This window comes from Montipora foliosa, chromosome 12 (genome assembly GCF_036669935.1).
Source record: "Montipora foliosa isolate CH-2021 chromosome 12, ASM3666993v2, whole genome shotgun sequence".
NCBI lineage: Eukaryota > Metazoa > Cnidaria > Anthozoa > Scleractinia > Acroporidae > Montipora > Montipora foliosa.
In genome coordinates, this window is record NC_090880.1 from 38,701,986 (window position 1) to 38,721,656 (window position 19,671).

At 38.4% G+C, this 19,671-nt stretch overlaps 1 protein-coding gene across 5 annotated transcripts in view; it reads right to left on the reverse strand.

Annotated features, from left to right (window-relative positions):
* Positions 1-19,671, reverse strand: part of LOC137980313 (bone morphogenetic protein 2-like) — a 52,360-nt gene that overhangs the window by 29,781 nt on the left and 2,908 nt on the right. For 2 of the 5 annotated variants that reach the window (XM_068827724.1, XM_068827721.1), the window contains exon 3: positions 875-982. The exons of 2 other annotated variants lie outside the window; for them this stretch is intronic. The gene's annotated coding sequence lies outside the window, so the exon portion shown is untranslated. Of the gene's footprint in view, positions 1-874; positions 983-16,218; positions 16,315-19,671 lie in introns of all 5 variants that reach the window. One more of the 5 variants, XM_068827720.1, reaches the window with a different exon arrangement.

Genomic DNA, 19,671 nt, shown 5'->3' on the forward strand with positions numbered 1-19,671 from the left:
AGTTAAATACTGATTACTATTACTATTGTTGTTACGACTACTGGACATTCCTTAATCTCAAAAATTAAAGCTATATGCTAGTTTTATTCTCCGGTTGTTCGGTTCGTGTAAAACTGTCAGGCTAAATGAATTTCCGAAATGAGATCCACAAACTACTCCTCGGTTTAGAGTTACGAAAAAGTCTCACGAATTCGTTATTTTCTCTCTTTATATCCTCGCACAGTTATGATAAAAGAAACATGAAGAAAAGGAATCTCATATTTTGAGGTGTATTAACGATGTGATTTACAATGAGTGGCAGTCAGATGACTGATGAAATACCTTATCTCTCCCCTATGGTAATTCCTTTCGGGACAAAAGAAAGTTAATGTCAGCTGAATGGCTGCTTGCTATTAACTTGCTGAAGCAACTGCGAAATCCTAGACATTCAAACATTCCAAGAGAGCATAAGAAAGCCTGGGATCTACTGGGGTGGCCGCTTTCTTCTCTTCACCAGACATGGTTTCTACCGAGCCTTTGAGTAAAATAAATGAAGGCGGAGTTGCGTCAAACCTTCTTCCTCAAAAATGCCACGTTCCCTGCAGGCAGCAATTTCTCTTTGGTCCGCTTTCGTTCAGAAAGTCTTTACTATGTTTGTTGTTGCGCTAGTGCAGACAACAAGATTTACATCACGTTTTCAAAACAATGGGTCTTACCTTGTGTTGAGCAGGTATGTAGAAGGTGCTGGCAACAATGTCTCTATAGTCTTTCGTTCAGAAAGTCTTTAATGTGGTTGTTGTTGTGCTAGCGTAGACAAGATTTACATCACGTTTTCAAAACAATCGGTTTTACCTTGTATTAAAAAAGTATGTAGAAGGTGAATGTGCCTACTTACCAAAAGAACAGCGTGTTATTTACTGGTCTCTTTCTTCTTCGTTTGTGCCGACAACTGCTTTAGGAAATATTGCAGATGCAACGTAAGTGAACAGGTTTGCCGCTGGACCTGAAATGAATTTAAGGGTCTATGGAAAAGTGACCAGAAGTAAGGGCTTGAGTGTGCGAACCGGCATGGACAACGACAAGTATACTTTACAAACTTCTACCTACGATTAGCTCTTCCTCCAATCAGTATAGTCTGAACAAATGGGCCGAAAAGGATCTCATTATTACAAAATCTTGAATTTCACAAGACCTACTCAGCCACCAATAGCCACCCATAGTCTTGTCTGCAGTGGGTTGAGCCCGATGTAGTTGTTAGGCAACGGATATAATGAAGTCTACAAGCGACAAGCTGACGAGACACATACGACAAACAGAATCAAAAACTGCAGGCGTACGATTGGATAACAAAAGTGACGATGGAGATGCTTTTCAGTTCTTGCCCATTTGATTTCTCGTAACAGTCACATTCAATTTAACAATTCAAAGCTGTGTTGCTACAGCCACTGCTCAAAACTCAAGAGATTTGCATCGAATGTCGTCTCCAGCTTAATTAAGCCGTCTTCAGTCTTGGTTTCATACCGCGAGGAATGTATTAGTACTGAGTTAGTCTGATCCCATCACTGATTTACCTAGAGGTTGCCCTGCGAGAATCTTCAGCATCTTTTGGAAACGACTTGGCAATGCCATGAAGGGTCCTTCGAGATTCCAGTTTGGGTCACATTGAAAAACGTCTTTTACTTGATATCGGTGATTTCAGTGATTTCGCGATAAACTCTAGGACACCCATAGTCTATCACTACCTTTTCATATAACACTAATACCTAATCCATCCAGCAGTGTTTTTGTTTGTCCACTTTTGGTCTAAAGTACACATCGGTAGTTTAAATTCCTCATTCGTAAGACTAGCTTTCTTGAATACGATTTTAAGAAAACATTCCTTGAGAATTTTAAGGACAAAGAACTTTGCTGCTGGAAAGAATGAGAAAGTTGGCGACAAGCTTGCTGACATTGTGCCGTTTGCCGGAAGGCATTAAATGAGTTAAGTCAACACCCCAAAAGATCTTTCCGTTACCGGCTATCCTACCCACGCTTTAAAAAATGCCTTGCATTTGTCCTCTGTCATGCATTTGCACCGCCGCCCTTTGTTCATTTTACTTTAGTTCTACACTTTTTCATTCAAACATGATGGCTAAACTCGCTGGTCATACACAGTCAAGTTGCGAGTTATTAGTAATCATGACATTGTAGTACTCAAGCATTCAGTATATAACTTGTAAATTCTTCACAAAAGAAGACTTCTGCATTTGACAAAGTTAAAAAGAAAGAGGTGCATAGTGAGAAATTGTCCATCTGCCCGTAAAGCCAATCAGTTCTGACTTTCCAGCATACGGCACAGTGACGGTTTTACTCAGAGAACCGAGGTTCGATAAGGAAGAGTGTTGATTCTTCAGTTAGGGAATTTGCTCTATCAACTTGAACTACATGCAATGCCTTTTTGCGAGAGATCTTACGTTGCATTGCTTAACAAATTTTATTTCAGCTGTGTCTTTGAATCCGTCAGTGAAAAGATGTGTCATTTTCGAACTTAAAAATTAAGTCCTTTTCGTACCGCAGTGATCTCTGAACACAGAGGCCTTTCGCTTTTGTCAAGTTTAAATTTAAAACCTCGCCAGGTGTTTCGAACGGCCATAGATCATTTTCTCTACTTATCACGTTTTTTCGGTACACAACCAGGTTTTCGATGTCCTTCCGAAAAAATCCACCTTTTTGATGGCGATATCATGAAAGTTTATGTACTTGTCGCCGTTTGTTAAAAAGGAATGCCAAAGCAGTACGTTGGGGTTAAGGTTTTTCCCCTAAAGGTATGCCAACTATGTTAACTAGTGTTTTCTGATTGGTTGCACTTAAGTATCGCTTAAAATTTTGCGAAAACTCTAGGCTTTCATCGTATTAGGACTTCTGAGAACATCATAAAAAATATGTCAGGAGCCCATCTCTGGGAAAAGCAAAGCTCAAGTATCTTTTTCTTTGGTTAACTATTCACGTGTATTGGTGATGTTTCAAACAATATCTAATCAGAATTAACTATAAGAGGGTAATGTGAAGTTCTGTATTCTACCCATGTAAAGCATGTGAGCGTTAGTTAATTCTGTTAAAATATAATTGCTACACGCCCAACGTTTGCAAAAACATAACCCTTCCACAATATCTAATGGTGCTGTCACCACTCACACCCATGCGGGAACGTCTCGTTCGGAGAATCACGAACAACACCTCCCGTAACGATTCCATTACGTTAGTCCGAACTGAATTACTGACTGGGAAGTCGAAAACATTTCTTGTAACCATGGTTACATCAGTCTCACACAGAAAGTTTGTAATGTTTCCGAATCTTAAAGCCTTCCTATCACCACCGAAAGAAAAGGGAAGTAATTGTTCGGGGGGTCGGGGAAATCTTCTTAGGACCCAGCATTCCTTGTAAAGTCTAAATATATTCTGCAGTTAAATCATTATTGATTAATATGTTAAAATGACCGTTTCGAATTTTCCCGGCTATAAAAGAATCGACGAGCTTGTTATAGGTGAGAATTGAAAAGTAAAATCCTGTTGAAGTTTTGACTGTCACAGGCTCAATTTTATACCTGTCACTGGTGACAACAGACAAATATTTTGAGACCTCTTTGATGTCATATTTAACTAAACGCTCATCGGGCTTTTTACATCTACGAAAAAATTTCAGTCTCTTTTCCGTAAATACAGAAATCAAGGGCGACAGGAAAAACGACGGCACTGGTGCAAAAGAGTTTAAGGGTTGAACCTTAGCAAAGGAAATATGCGTTGTACATTTCTGCACTTTGAGAGCTCTTTTCGATGACCTAGGCGTTTTACAGGTAGTGCTTTACTTCACCGCGTTGATTTTTCAACTCTGTCATCTTGTGTTAGTCCACAAAAAACCTTTTCTTCCGGATCAGACAGATATCGCATGATCCTGGCGTCAACACCTTTCCGCGATTTTTTCCTTTTTCACATAATCTGGCTCTCTCGTTGTCTCTCTTCAATGCACTATTAATGGCACAAATATACAGTTTTCAAGGTATTTTTAAGGACTGCACAAAAAGTAAAGAAATTTACGATCATAACAATGCTTGAAAAATATGTTCGTAGAAAAAAAGACATGCTCTGCATCATCATGGAAACGTAGGCATTGGTATCTAAAAAATGTATCCTCAATGTTACTTTTAGGGGTAGAAAAGCTCGAACCACGCCCAGAATAGTGAGATTCGTTTCGACGTGCATCATCATCTTGTGATAGAGGCCCATTCGGCAAAGGGGAAGGAGGCCGCCGGCTGCAATTGCGGTTCCTCAAATTTAAGCTCAGTGAAGGTTACAGAATGGAGCAAACGAACGCCAGATAAAGTAAAGGCAACTGATGGTCTCTCTGGCCAAGGCGAGGTTAACATATATAAAAGCATCAAACGTAGCACATGATATTGGTAGCACTCAGAACGGGCCACCGAGTCAGTTATTGAGGCATTGGGTTGGAGCATTGAATCGGCTCTTATAAATTCCGAATGATATCTTAATGGGAATCGGTAGCCTGGATCAGTTACTCTGCGGACGCAAATTGAATAACTTCTTAACCATCATTCTATGTATTTTGGTAGTTCAGTGCAATTATAGTACCCTATTAGAGTAATATTGATAATCGCGAGGATCATCGATACTTCTGAGCTCTATACATTTTACGACACCGTTAATACATACCGTGTGGGCTTGATGAGAAAAACTGCCTGGGAATCGAGAAAAAGAGGTGTCTTTCGAATTCAAAGCAGTGTACCAAAGGATGTGTAACCCCTCTGAAATCCTAGCATGGATGTTCCAGTTTAAACTAATATAAACTTTTTCCACGGTTATAAGAGCTTTTTATTCTCTGAGCGGCCGATGACAGTTTGATGAATTACCGACTATCCTCTTTAAATAAAATTGAACCGGAAAACCGAGACAAGTGGAAAATGAGATGGAGAAATCCCTCTAAATATGAGCTTATCAACTTAAGCTTTTTAAATCTTGTTTCAATGCATTGTGCCATATGCTTCCGGCAGGCAAATAAAGAAATGTTCTCTTCGTTTCAGGCCATGAAAGAAGATAGTTTTCTATCATTAAGTGAAAAGAGCAGTTATTTGAACCAAGTATTAATCAATGAACTTGAGGTTTTAACCCTTTGCGAAAACCGCGAACGATAAGTCTCGCACAGCGTTGGGTCAGAGAAGATCGTGATCAGTCAAAATTGATTTAAAAATATTGATGAAAGTCAAGTAGACTATTGCCTTGTTTTATCAGTCGTGCAATAGTCTACTTGACTTTCATCAGTATTTATTAATCAATAATAATTCGAAGGTTTTTATTTAGTTAACCTTCATAATCTCATCACGAATGCTTTAGGGGATATACAAATACACGAATAGATTTGAGGTATGCTCTCATTTGAACTAAAACGAACCGTTTAAATGCCTAGTAAATATTCATAGAGAATTAAACTGAGACTTAAGAGTAGTATTCACATTAAGAGCAAGAGCAGATGCAACGTAGATTTGATGATATTCTATATTTCGGCTGGCCATAAAAACCTTCTTCAGGTACAATTAGAGTTTACATTGGATTGCTTCTGTGTACATGTATATAGTATATGTATATATATATATATATATATAACCCGTACGATGGAGAATGGGCTTCCGTTTTCATTGCTTTATAGGCAGAATATGAAGGTTTACCTTAACTGAACTCCCAGAGAGAGAGAGAGAGAGAGAGAGAGAGGGCTGTGAGAACAGGCCTGTTTCGTAAGGCTTGGAGTCTCACTCTTCAGGAGTTTTATTCACGCTACTGCGCACTTATTTTTATATCACAAACACTACGTAAATTTACATACATGTTGGTGTTAGGGTGCTAAGCTAATTGTTCTGTTGTAGTGCCTGCATGATGATACTAACTCGTTTCTTTTGTTCAATGTACATCGCGCCGGTTCACAGATAATGACAAATTTCTCGCTCAAGCATAAATTACAACGTTTAGTTGGACTACTGTACGGTTTAGCGCGGCAAACCATTTGCCATGTAATTTCATGCTCTATGTTGTTATCTTATAGCGACCATACGTGCTTGCTGAGTTCAGTTGAATTTCTATACCTCTTATGTTCGAAAGATGTTTATGATTTCTGTAACGTTTCTTAAAGTCATCTGCCGTCAGGCCTACGTATGTTTCAAATTTGTCATTGTCCTTTCTTCTAATCTTTGCCTGATAAACTACACCAGAAGACATTGACCGTTTTAGGGGCACTCGCCCTGTGTTGAGCACTCTAACTGGCTCGATCACCACCGCTTTTTGATGATATATATATAAAGTGTGAAACTTGATTTTCGTAAAACAGTGCTCAATACATAGAAGTAGAGCGTAGTATATATGGAAGAAAAAGACAAATAAACTACAAGTTCATCCCTACAAGCCTGCTTCGTGGTCGCCCACCCATCAGGGGATATATATATATATATATATATATATATATATATATATATATATATATATATATAAAGTGTAGGAGAGAAACCCTGACAATGCACTTAAGAATAGAAGGATACAGGCTAATTTTATATATATATATATGTATCTGCCTTTGGAAATTAAAAAGGCGGCCCTGGCCTTACGGATTGAGTCTCTATTCGAATATACTCTTTCGATAGGAATTAATTGCATGTCGTTATAAATGTTGTGGGGAGAAGAGAGAAAATGTTCTGCGAGTGTAGTGCGTTTGGGTTTGGTGTTAGCGTTATCTTAAGTGCGGCGGTGTTCATTAAAGTGATCCTTTAATTAATTAAACGTCGTTTAGTTTCTCCTGTGCACTGTAGGTTCCATCTTCAACGTAATTTAAAAAAAACACTACAATCTACTTCTTTCCTCTGACCGCTGCAAAAAGGCTTTCCATCGTCTACCAGTTGTGGCCTTCAGATGCTCCCCTAACCTTCGAGACTTTCTGGCTTTGACTAACTTCATACTGGCCTTAATCAGTGTAACTCATTCTAATTCGGCACTTCCTTCCGGTTCTTTCCGCTGTCGCAAAAACTGCGCTACAGGTCCTTACATTTTCCATGGACTAACCAACTACACATTGTTCTCCTCTGGCGAAACACGCTCCATTAATTCCAATATATCCTGCCGAAACTAAAAACCTTATTTACATGAATAACAGATCTAATCTACAGTAGATAGGAGAAACTAAACGACATTTAAAGGACCGCTTTAATGAACTCCGGAACACTTATGAATTTTAACACCAAATCCAAACCCACTACACTCACAGAACATTTTCTTTCTTCTCTCCACGACACTGATTCTAACGACACGCAATTAATTCCTATCGAATTTTTTTTTCCAGTAGAGACTCAATCCGTTAGGCCAGGGTAGCCCGTTTAATTTGAAAAGGCAAGACAATTGATCCCAACGGGTCTAAATATCCGCTAAGAAACATATTAGATATCAATTCTTCTGTTATTTTTCCTTTACTCTTATAGTATTTGAATTCAAATTAGTTGTAACTGCCATATTTTATCACATTTTTTCCAGTATTACGCCATCATCCATTTACTATATATACATGTACATAGAAGCAATCCAATGTAAACTCTCATTGTACCTGAAGAAGGCTAGTTTGGCCAGCCGAAATATAATACATTAATTTACTAAATGAAATCTGCGTTGTATCGGCTCTTGCTCGAATTATTTAGTTTCTTAATTTGTAATTACGCCGATCAGATCTAGCCAGTTTGATCCAAAGTACACCGACAGGAATAATGTCCACGGTTGCTTGCTTGAAAACTCCTCACATTAGCCCTCGATTATGATCGAATTATAATCGAATTAAATATGAAATGGGTTCACATCAACTAATTAGAGTCCCTGATTATAACTGGATTATAATTGCTTTAAACAACCTCAAGGGGGTTATTTGAACAGAATGGCGAACACGTGGTGGTTTGAGCAGACGAAACTTCTAATCGCTTTATGGAACGAAGATTTGGATTTGTCTTCTTCTATTCTTGGAAGCTATCCTTGGTTCTCTTCCCGCCTCAAGTATGGTGATGATAATCGTGGCAGCCACTCGATATGGGGCCATTTTGTTTCACACTGCAAGGTTACCCTGCCTATTGTATTTGAATAGCCCACTTTCGATATATTAAAATTCAGTCCTAAACAAAAGGCATCATCTCGAGGCTCTGGGGAATAAACTCATACAAATCCTTATATATATATATTCCCCAGATCCTCGAGATGATGTCTTTTGTTCAGGACTGAATTTTAATACCGGTATTTCGAAAGTGGGCTATTTTCGCAGATATCAATAGAACCATAATTGAATAAAATTGAAGGGAGTGTGATCGCCTGAACTATCCTTCAGTTGATCATAATCAACGTTGAGAGTTAACACGGCTTTAAAGACTCAAGGAGACCAAGGACGAATTCCTTTATTTATTCACCAATTTTGACCACTTGTTTGAATTGAAATTGCCATTTATACAAAATTCGATGTAAAATTCAATCGGAATTTTTAAGAAGTAATGTTGATAGTGTTGCCGAGGTCGAAAAAAAGTAAACTTGACACAGCCTGGCTTAAATACAATTTTATGAATGATTTGAATGCATAAAACGTTTCGAAATTGTTGTTACTCTGAAAATGCTGTTGAAACCGCAAAATTACAAAGCAGGGCTGAAGAATGAAAATTGAAAGCAGGCTGTTTCTCTTTCTTTCAATTAATTGTAAAATCGTTTTCACATTTACTTTCGAAAAATTGTTTTTGAAGAAACTTTCTGTGAATATGGAGATTATTAGGATTAGTCAAGCTGGCTCAGTCGCTCGTTGTTTCAAGCCCCGGTTTTTTTGTATGAACGATTCAATTTCTGAAAGGTCAAATGACCAGGGACAACCCGGGAGAGATTTTGACTTTGAAATCATGTTTTAACCTTTCTTTATAGACTTTATCAAATTATAAAGACACCGGACTGATAAGATTACAGGTTCAATCCCAAACAACGTTTCGCAGGTATCAGTGATCACAGCAATCTGAGAGTAGTCTGTTTTGACCAATATCAAAGTATTTAGGAAATAACTGTACACCTCGCGCCTTGCAAGCGTCAGTTGAGGGTGGAGGGGGAGATTGAAAGCGTGGTACATCAGTAATAGTCATATACATAATGGAACAGAGGCACAGCTGTCAACTGCTGGTGGCATGCAACAAATTTTCTCAATGAGAATAAACCTTAAGTCAGCAAAGAAGAAATTGTAGCTTGTTTGCAACTAACCACCCTAACAATTCTCACCGAAAAGAAGAATAGAAACGAAAATACACCCAATCCCGTTGGCTGAAGTGTTCGGATTAGTAACGAGTGCATTGTGAAGAAGAAAGATCAACTAAAAAAATGCCTTTGAATCTGTTTGATTTTGTTTCAGTTTGTGTTGGTTCTAACCGTAATTTCTTTCCATGATATCATACAGTGTATTCAAGGTAAAATAAAATTGCAGCTAATATTAAGCATTTAACTGAAATATATAATATTAAATATCTCTTGTACAGCCTCCCACCTCGATTAGCACTGTTACCTGTGGGATAGCTATCATATCTTAATTGATTATATATATATATATATATATATATGTAATAAGGAAATAACTTCCTGAGGCATATGTGTTTCTAATCGGTTTTATACTTCAAACGTTTCGCCGTTTAGAGCTTCGTCAGTGAATGAAGATTATGAGTACAAGATTGCTTTATGATATAACGAAGAGACAAAATTTTCTGTTACTCCGAGTTTCGTGCTCACGCACTCATCAGACAGTATACTATCCTTAGATTTTTAACTTGTACTCTATTTTAAAAAAATTTTAACTGACGAAGGCCGAAGGGCCGAAACGTTTTTATTAAATTTCCTGGACCTTCGAGAAGTTTTGTCTTCCTCTCCAGTTTATATGCAACTTTATATATATATATATATATGTATATATACGTAAAGTAGGCTTGTATTTGCTGTACTAAGAGTGCTCTATACCATGCGGTAGGGCAATTACAAATGAATGAATAATCAGGACACGATCATACTTTTGCCTCTGGTTTTCATACAGGTCTGTTTCGTACAGGACGTTTAGTTTGTCCTGCACTCATCAGTGTGTAACCAAGAGTGATTTTATTCGTTGAAGATTACCCCTTTTTAGTCATACATGGCCGTTCGTGCTGCACGCTCCTATTTACCTAACGTTCTTCAATAGGTATTTCTCATTATGTCTACATTTACTAATCAACTCGTTGCGCTTATTGAGTGTTGCTGTTTGCGGCTGGCATATGATGTAATATTTCTCAGCTATGCATAAATTACAACCAAACAACATGTTACAGTACGTCAACATCAAATCCAACCACCCCCCAATCATCTTAAAGAACATTCCTGAAGGAATCAACAAGCGACTGTCAGAAATTTCTTCGAGTGAGGAAGTCTTCAATGAAGCAGCCCCCGTATATCAAAAGGCGCTGAGCGACAGTGGATATGTTTACAAACTCAATTATATTAGACCAACGGCTCCAAAGAAAGGGAGACGGCAAAGGAAGCGTAACATCATCTGGTTCAACCCACCCTACAACGAAAACGTGAAAACCAATGTGGGGAGAGAGTTCCTGAACATTATCCGTAAATGCTTTCCGAAAAGCAATAAATTACACAAGATCTTCAACAAGAACACAATAAAACTATCCTACAGTTGTATGCCAAACGTAAGAACAATCATCGAAGGAAATAACAAAAGAAAACTGGCAAAAGGCAGCAAAGATAATGTCCAGAAGGAATGCAATTGTCCGAGGAATACCACGTGCCCATTACAAGGAAAATGCCTCTCAAGAGACATCGTGTATCAGGCAACGGTGAAGACCAGCGAAAAGGAAGAAAAGTACGTAGGACTCACAGCAACTGATTTCAAAGCAAGGTTCGCAAACCATAAAGCATCGTTTAAAGCAAGAGCGAAGAGCAACTCAACTGAACTGACTATACAATTTCGTGGAAAATTCTTTGTCACGCCTCGCATTACACTAACGCGACAAAACGTTGTAATTTATGCATAGCTGAGAAATATTACATCATATGCCAGCCGCAAACAGCAACACTCAATAAGCGCAACGAGTTGATTAGTAAATGTAGACATAATGAGAAATACCTATTGAAGAACGTTAGGTAAATAGGAGCGTGCAGCACGAACGGCCATGTATGACTAAAAAGGGGTAATCTTCAACGAATAAAATCACTCTTGGTTACACACTGATGAGTGCAGGACAAACTAAACGTCCTGTACGAAACAGACCTGTATGAAAACCAGAGGCAAAAGTATAATCGTGTCCTGATTATTCATTCATTTATATGTATATGTATATATTTATCTGCCTTTGGAAATTAAAAAGGCGGCTCTGGCCTTACGGATTGAGTCTCTATTCGAATATACTTTTTCGATAGGAATTAATTGCATGTCGTTATAAATGTTGTGGGGAGAAGAGAGAAAATGTTCTGCGAGTGTAATGCGTTTGGGTTTGGTGTTAGCGTTATCTTAAGTGCGGCGGTGTTCATTTAAGTGATCCTTTAAACGTTGTTTAGTTTCTCCTATGCAGTGTAGGTTCTATCTTCAACGTAATTTAAAAAACTCTACAATCTACTTCTTTCCTCTGACCACTGCAAAAAGGCTTTTCATCGTCTACCAGTTGTGGCCTTCAGACGCTTCCCCTAACCTTCGAAACTTGCTGGCTTTGGCTAACATACTGGCCTTAATCAGTGTAACTCATTCTAATTCGGCACTTCCTTCCGGTTCTTTTCGCTGTCGCAAAAACTGCGCTACAGGTCCTTACATTTTCCATGGACTAACCAACTACACATTGTTCTCCTCTGGCGAAACACGCTCCATTAATTCCAACATATCCTGCGGAAACTAAAAATCTTATTTACATGAAGGAATGTAACACATTTTCCCAACTTTTTCTCGCAGCCCCTACTTATCGATCGCCAAATAATGTCCATGTTATAACACAAAGACAAGAAAAAAAATGAGAACACCCCTTGAGGTTTTTCAAGCGTGTTAAAGCAACGATGATAACTGAATGATTAGAAAAGTAATGCAATGTTTGGAAATTGAATGGCTGAAGCTTTCAAACAATTGAAATGGCGCCAGCATGCAAAATCTTAGATTCTTTCACTAAATACATGCATGACAGAATGACATAAGAAAAAAGTTTTTGAATTGTCTGATTGGATTAAGTTTGTAATCTTTATTCCTTATCTTATCTGATGCAGTATTCATCTTTCTTTCAAAAAAGGAGTAACTCTTCGCCAAGATAAAGCCTGGTTTACACTAGGACATAAGCATGTATAACTGAGCAAAACGACGTTTACGCTTGTTGCATAAGCATAAGAGAAGTGACTTACGCAATCGCAGTTAGGGGCAGACCATTTAACTCTTGAGGGGGGGTGGGGGGCAAGAAATCCCTTATCCCATTATAAGGGCAGACCGCAAGCTACCTAAGCTAAGTGTAGGCCAACCGGTGGGACGTTTAGGCTAACCAGAGTGTTATTTAGGCCAATCGATGTGTTATTTTAATAGGGTAACCAGAGTTTCTCGCTGGCTTGCAGATTATCTGGAATGGTTGCAGTTTTGCTGGGATTTTGTAAAGCCCCCCAGGAATGATGAAATAGCTTTGCAACATTTTTTTTTCTTGCTTGCAGCAGTGCAAGAATGTTTTTTCCATTTCATTTGTGCTGCATGCAATTTTTTTCTTCCAACAAGCGCTTTTTTTTCAAAATCACCCACCCCTCCCCCCCCTTCCCCCTCAAGAGTTCAATGGTCGGCCCCTTAGCTCCCGAAAAAAAAATCGCTACTGAATGGGACCAGCAACGTTTCCAAAAGAATTTCTCCCGCTTCTATCGCGACGGCGACAAGAGAGACAACAAGAAGACAGAGAGAGGTCCAGTTGGGGCGGGAAGGGGGAAATATTTCCCAAAAGAGGAAAGAACAAGTACTCTTCCCCAATCTGGTACGGGAACTGCAACTCGCGGACCGAGAATTTTATTTCAGGACACTTCATCTGACGTTTTGTTATAAACGCAGGGATAATGGGAAACCGTCTCAGCAAGTTTCTCGTAAAAAACAGTACCTTCGGACGCCATCTTAGGCATTATTAACTTGAATATCCGCTTGCATAAAAAACAGCTGCCACCTCGGTCTTATGCTCATGATGGTCACGGTTATGTTGCGCCCGGTTCACACAGTTATTAACGTTACATAAGCATAAACATGGGGCGTAAGAAAATTGAAACGATTCCCTTTTCTTTCATAGCTATGCTTATGCTTATGTCACTCCCGGTTTACGCAGCTTATGCTTATGTTTATGCGTATACTTATGTCGTAGTGTAAGCCAGGCGGCTTTTAAATCAAGTATTTCGCAGATTTGCTCGCGAACTTTCTTTGTTAGTGTTGTTTTCGTTTATTAAAAAAACGGTTTATACCACCGTTCCTACTTAACAAGGCAAATCACCGCAAAAATTAAGATAATTTCGGAATTCACTCCTCTGTAGAATACAAGTAAAAAGATAACTTAGCAAAACATATATCAGCGGTGGTAGAATTCTCGCCACTGTTCTTACCTCATCTTAATTCCATCACAAAGATGTCCAGGTCCTCTTTTGTAAATCACGGTCTGTTTTCTGCTTTTCTTGTAATTTTTAAGGACTAACTGCGCTGTGAATCTGGAGAGAAGTCTGAGCTTTTATCACGGGTAAATAAAACAAAGCAGTACCCACCACAGGGGCATTGCTTTACGATTACATTTCCAATTTCCCCTGGCCTTATTGAGGGTAAAACTTAGTTGAATAATTCGTAAATGTCTCACAAAAGAACATATCCAGCCCTAATACTTACTTTCTTGACATTTTCCCTTTCATTTTACCAGTAGATAGAAGTAGTTTTAAAGTATTAATTTTTTTCTTCCGCGCACGCTGGTTATAAAGCAAGTTTTTGGCGGGAGCACAACGCGGCTGGTAGTAGCGGGAAAATCGAAAGCAGCTGCCGCTCACTGCCGCTGGGAAGGATTAGCACCTTTTTTTACTATTTAGCACTGGCCCAGATACCATACTAATATGCTTAAATACTGTCGAAAATCCCGGTAATAAAACGGCCTAAATCTTCAAAACCAGAACTTCTCAAGTCACGAAACTTTGAAGTTGCTTATTTTCTCTGGTTCTTGAAACTGAACCTGTTCAAAGATCAATTCTCAAAATAAGTAGATCTTAGTTTCACGAATCGCTTTTTGGGCCCGAGAAGTTCCCAAAGAATGACTCAGTATCGAAAGTCTAGTCGTTCTAGCGCTGGAGCAGTAATTGGGGACACTGTCAACTGAAATTATCAATCAACGCAAATCAAGTCAAATGTTCATGAATGTTGGTTTTTCTTGAGAGGGTAAAACCTATAGGTGCAGGGTAGAGAATCAACAAACTCAACCCACTCGGCCTGGGAATCGAACCCGGTGTCCTAGCGAATTTGGACCCCCCCGTACAACTTGATTACAAGGACAAACTTTTCCACTCATTAATTCTCGTGTTAATTTCCAATAAGGAAAAACTGAGCAAAGTTAGACATGACTTTCAGCGAAAGACTAAAAATCTTGTAGCGTTTATTCGTGTTGCTTTGGAAATGCAACAGTAAGCCAGAGTTCCATTTCCAAAATGGCGAGCGCAGCATGAATTTCTGATTATACGAGTGATTTGGCAAAGCAAAGACAGGCAAAATTAAAAGATTTCATGCTTTTATTTCGGTGTCCCTAAGAAGCTCAAGATAATCAACAGTGATCACGGCAGTCAGTTGAATTGTGAGTAAATGATTAAACAAGCGAGGATATACTCTTGGGAAAACTGACCCACAAACTCTGCATTGCACAAATTGGTTTGGCAAACATTCTGGTCTCGTGATCCTTTCACAAATTATATTAACCCGCGCTTGCCGAAATAATATGTTTTGAAGACCCTTTTCATCAGTTGTGTCATCGATCTGTGTGAAGCTACGAAAATCAACTTCTGGGTTTCCATTGAACAAGATAAAAACAACAGTTTGCGATTGACTTGACGGTGAGTCTAGGAAATAGACATGTTCTTTGCGCTTGTGGGAACCCAGTGGCATTGAATGAGAACACGAATTAAGGCGCCGACTTAAATATATAAAATTCACACTCCGGGTGATTTACACATATTAAACTGAGCCATTTTTTGGGGAGTATTTTTTGCGAGCTGCTTTCCGTGCAAAAATTCCGTACTTGCCGTTTACATGGAGGTCCCTGTGTTCTCCCAAACTCCAGCATCGTTCACATCGTATCGCTCAACACCGTGAATTAGCATTGATAAAATTTGTAAGAAGCTTTCTTAACGTATAGCGCTTCTCAGAAAAATCAGAGTTTATCTGCTTCTTAGGCAAAGACTGTGATATACCTACACTAGTGTTATCTGGTCATGTTGTGATAAATAATCTTTGAACAGAGTCGAAGTTGCAAAAAAGGGCGGCTAGGGTTATTTTGTCGGCCGATAAAGATTCGCCATCTGTACAATTATTTAATAAGTTAAAATGGATTCCTTTTTGTGAAGAAAATAAGATAAGCAGTTGTTCTCAAGTTTTCAAACTCATTCAGGGTACCGTACCCAATTATTTAATCAAACATTTTACTCACGTTTAATAATCAAATCCATTCTAGACATACTATAGGTATGCTAAATTTAATTTGCCCTAGTATATACGTGAGACAGAGGGTGGAAAGTCCTTCTTGGTTAGAGCTTGTAAACTTTGGAATAGGTTATCTTTAGAATTAAGACGTAAGGATTCTCTTTCTGTATTTAAGAAGAGTTTATTTAATGTAATTTTTAAAGAACAGCTTAGTTTAAATCACTTTAGTATTTAGCTTGATATTAATTTAATTTAATATTTTATATAGATTTGATAGCATTTTTATAGGATATTTAAATTCTGTTTTTTTTTTCTAATTTTTGAGGGCCACAAGTTTATTAGCTTTTAGCTATTTAGTGTTACCCTCCATAAATAGTGTGTATGTATGTATGTATGTATGTATGTATGTATGTATGTATGTATGTATGTATGTATGTACGTACCTAAACTCCGGTACTGAAGTAAAGATAACGAGCTGCATTCAAAAGGTATGCCGGCATAAAAAAAGCAACACTTACCTTCTGCAGTTGCCAGAAATAGGTAGCAAACGCTTTGACGTAAAGGGACACTAGATGGATCTCAAAATTGGGAGTGCATCTTAATTACAAGCATTTCTGGATAAAAGAGAGAAAATATACCACTCGAAAAAAGGTACTTCACAGCAATTGTAAGCATCTTTCCTACAGCTAAAACAACTTGAGTGCAAAACATGTTATCGCTGATAGTCGCCCATCTATGTAATTTCGCAGGCACCTTAGTTTTGTTGCCTTTTGTCTCCATACCGCTTTGGTATGGCAAATGATCCTGATCCTTTTTTTGGAACTTCCACAAATTACAAATCCGTACTGACATTCTCCAAAAGCGCGGCTATGCTTCATTACAGTAAATGTTGATGAGTTGCAGTCATGTGACCGGCTCTCCAGTTTAAGTACTATTTAATCTACTCTGAGGGCGTTCAAATCTTCCTTTGGCGATTCAGCATCTTATATGTCAAAATCAATAATCCTTCCTACCCGAGAGACTTAAGTCTGCGGTAACGGGTGCATCCTTATTCCGGATTTTTCCGGGGAGAAATCGAAAACATTTGGCTCAATGAGGTGGGACACTAGGGAAAAAAATTGGACTAACGCCATGACATTCTGGTGGGAGCTCAGCTGAAGAGAGCGCTTTTCTTTTTTTATTCTTTTTGAGGATCCTTTGAGAATATTCCGTCTAGATAGATAGATAGATAGATAGATAGATAGATAGATAGATAGATAGATAGATAGATAGATAGATAGATAGATAGATAGATAGATAGGAGGACAACTTTATTTAAACACGGTAATTTCATCAAAAGTATCAAATTTACATGTGTATTTTACATAGAAAATCTGTTCTACCTAAAAGCCATGCATAATATACATAGATATATAAGTTTAAAATATCAACTGTGACGTTAAAGTACTTTCTTTTAAAAAAATAGCTTAGTTTAATCAGTTTTTGCCGATGCAAACTTGAAGATTTTATTTGCTTTTTGAAAGCATTTACAGAGGGCAATTGTTTTAAGTGGTCTGGCTGCGCATTCCATATGGTCGCTTCTGTAAACACGAAATTGGTTTTAAACAATGATGTTCTGGCAGCTGGGATCTCGAAATTATATTTCGATTTTCTTAAATTATACATTTTAGGTCCCAACTGCTCAGTAAACATATCAATCATGTATTTGGGAGCAGTGCCATGAATAATTTTGTAAATCTTAATGGCTTTTTGCTGCTACTCATTTCGGTCGATGGCCACAAACCCAACGCTTCAAGAATTTGAGCTGACCGCACCGCGTATGGGAGACCGGTCACAACGCGGGCAGCTCGATTTTGTAACCTCTGAAGCTCATTAGAAAGGCTCTGGGAAATGCTGTCCCAGACGAGTGAACAATAATTAAAGGAAGGTTCTATGATCAATCTGTAGACGGTAATTCTATTATCGAGAGTAAGAGTGGGTGCTATTTGCCTGAGAACACTGATATTCTAATATGGACGACTGATCGATCAGATCAGAATAAATGCCGACAGTAATCATATTGAAGGCTGAGTCCAAGTGCTGAAACTGCTAATCCGGTAAAACCAAACCGAGATCTCCCTAACAAACACATGCAGTTGACTCTTACCATAGACACGGGAATAAACCAAAATCTTGTAACATAGAGAGCACATAGATGTTCTTTGAAGTCTCGTGGGTCAATAGAAACGCAAGTCGATGCTACCCGAATTCTTAGAAAATTAAAAATTTGTAATGACTCCAATCCTCCACTATTTTACTCAAACCCCCCACCTGCTAATCCCCTCTCCACACTTAATTAATGGAACAAAACCATTTCCTAGCAAAAGCAGAAGTCATAAAGAGCTATTGACGTTAGTCAGGAACTATAAACAAAGAAAAGAGAGTCGATCAACTGAATTCATTTGGTTGGCGATAGATCTTTTGACGTTTGCTTCCGTCATAATCACAAAAATAGTTATTACCATCACATATTAGACCTTGGCCTTCGGGTACATAGTTGTGGTGGATAATGGGTGTATTTATATTGGACAGTGACCAGTTTGTCTTCATGTTTTATTAACAAACAGATCAAACCCAGGTTTGAATTTTCTTTAGCACGCCACAAGCTAAAGAAATGTAACGCGAAATATGTAATGACTACCCACACACTCCTCGCACTTAAGTCAGTAAATACCTCAAGAAGGACCTTAAAACCAGTCCGGATGAGCACTTCTTAAAAATAGTATCACGACTTCAAATATTACCGAGTGACCAGTATCCCGCAACATTTTCTACTTTTGCAGCTCCAATCAAGACGTACAAAGTACGTCATTAGGAATTTTGCCCATTTCGGCAATCGGTCTTTCGGTTTTCTTGGTTTGGGTTCTTTCCTGCAGTTAGCGGACTTAATTTCTTTTCTTTCTGTGTCCGCTCTCACTGTTTTTTTTTTTGTTGTTTGGCCTTCAATATATTTGGGGTTCAGCCACCGTGAAAGTGGCTACTACAGGGAATTATGTAATGGGTTTTCCAGTTTTCAAATATTTTAGTTTTCAGTCATTCGACACAGCAGGCAATGATACCGGCGACTCAGGATTAGACGCCGTGGGCAAGTATACGGTGCACAAGGTCGATGTTCTCTATGCGGCATTTCTGATGGGTATTCGATGGTAAATTGCAGTTTTGTTTTGCGTTTTTTATAATAGCGCTGGTGGTTTTGACCTTTATTCTTTTTCTGTTTGACGGTTTGGGCAATTAGGCTGCGTTTTTGCGATTTTTCGGAATCCCTGATGCCTAAATCTGGCCGAGCCGAGCCTGTTAATGGGTTTAATGAATTTTTACGTTTTTTAATAATTGATAAGTGTCATACAAGTAAGGGAATGAGTAGAAAAGCAGCTTTAATTAAACATCAAACCTGACGAAACTAGCGCATAATTATTTCTCCATCATGTCCGTCCTTTTTTTTTCAGTAAGGAAATTCTAAAATCAGGTTTTATTATCAGTGTTATATAAGACACAAATGCATTCATGCTAAAATCTAAGCTCCCAAATTTCCAAGTTATGATGTGTTACGCTGCGTGTACACATTGACTATTCATGTGATTGTGCTGATTTCAGTATTAAAGTCCCGTCATGTTAAGCCAAGCTTTTCTTCAGATAACTCTGCAACTGCTGAAGTTTCTCAATTCAAGGGCAGCATTTAGAATTCCGACCCATTACTTGATGTTCTAGCGTTCTGGCCCCATTTGTTCAAAGGCTTGATAACTTTATCCGCGGTGAATAAGTCCGGGCACTATTCGTCCTATCCGTCAGTTTCAATCTCTGCCGCAAAGATTTCTGTATTTGCCCTCGTAACTGTGAATATGCACAACTGAAGCACGTTTAGTTAAAAGGTGTGTAAGAAAATATTGGCCAACGTTTACCTTGAAGTGTATTTTATACTCTGGATAATGAGT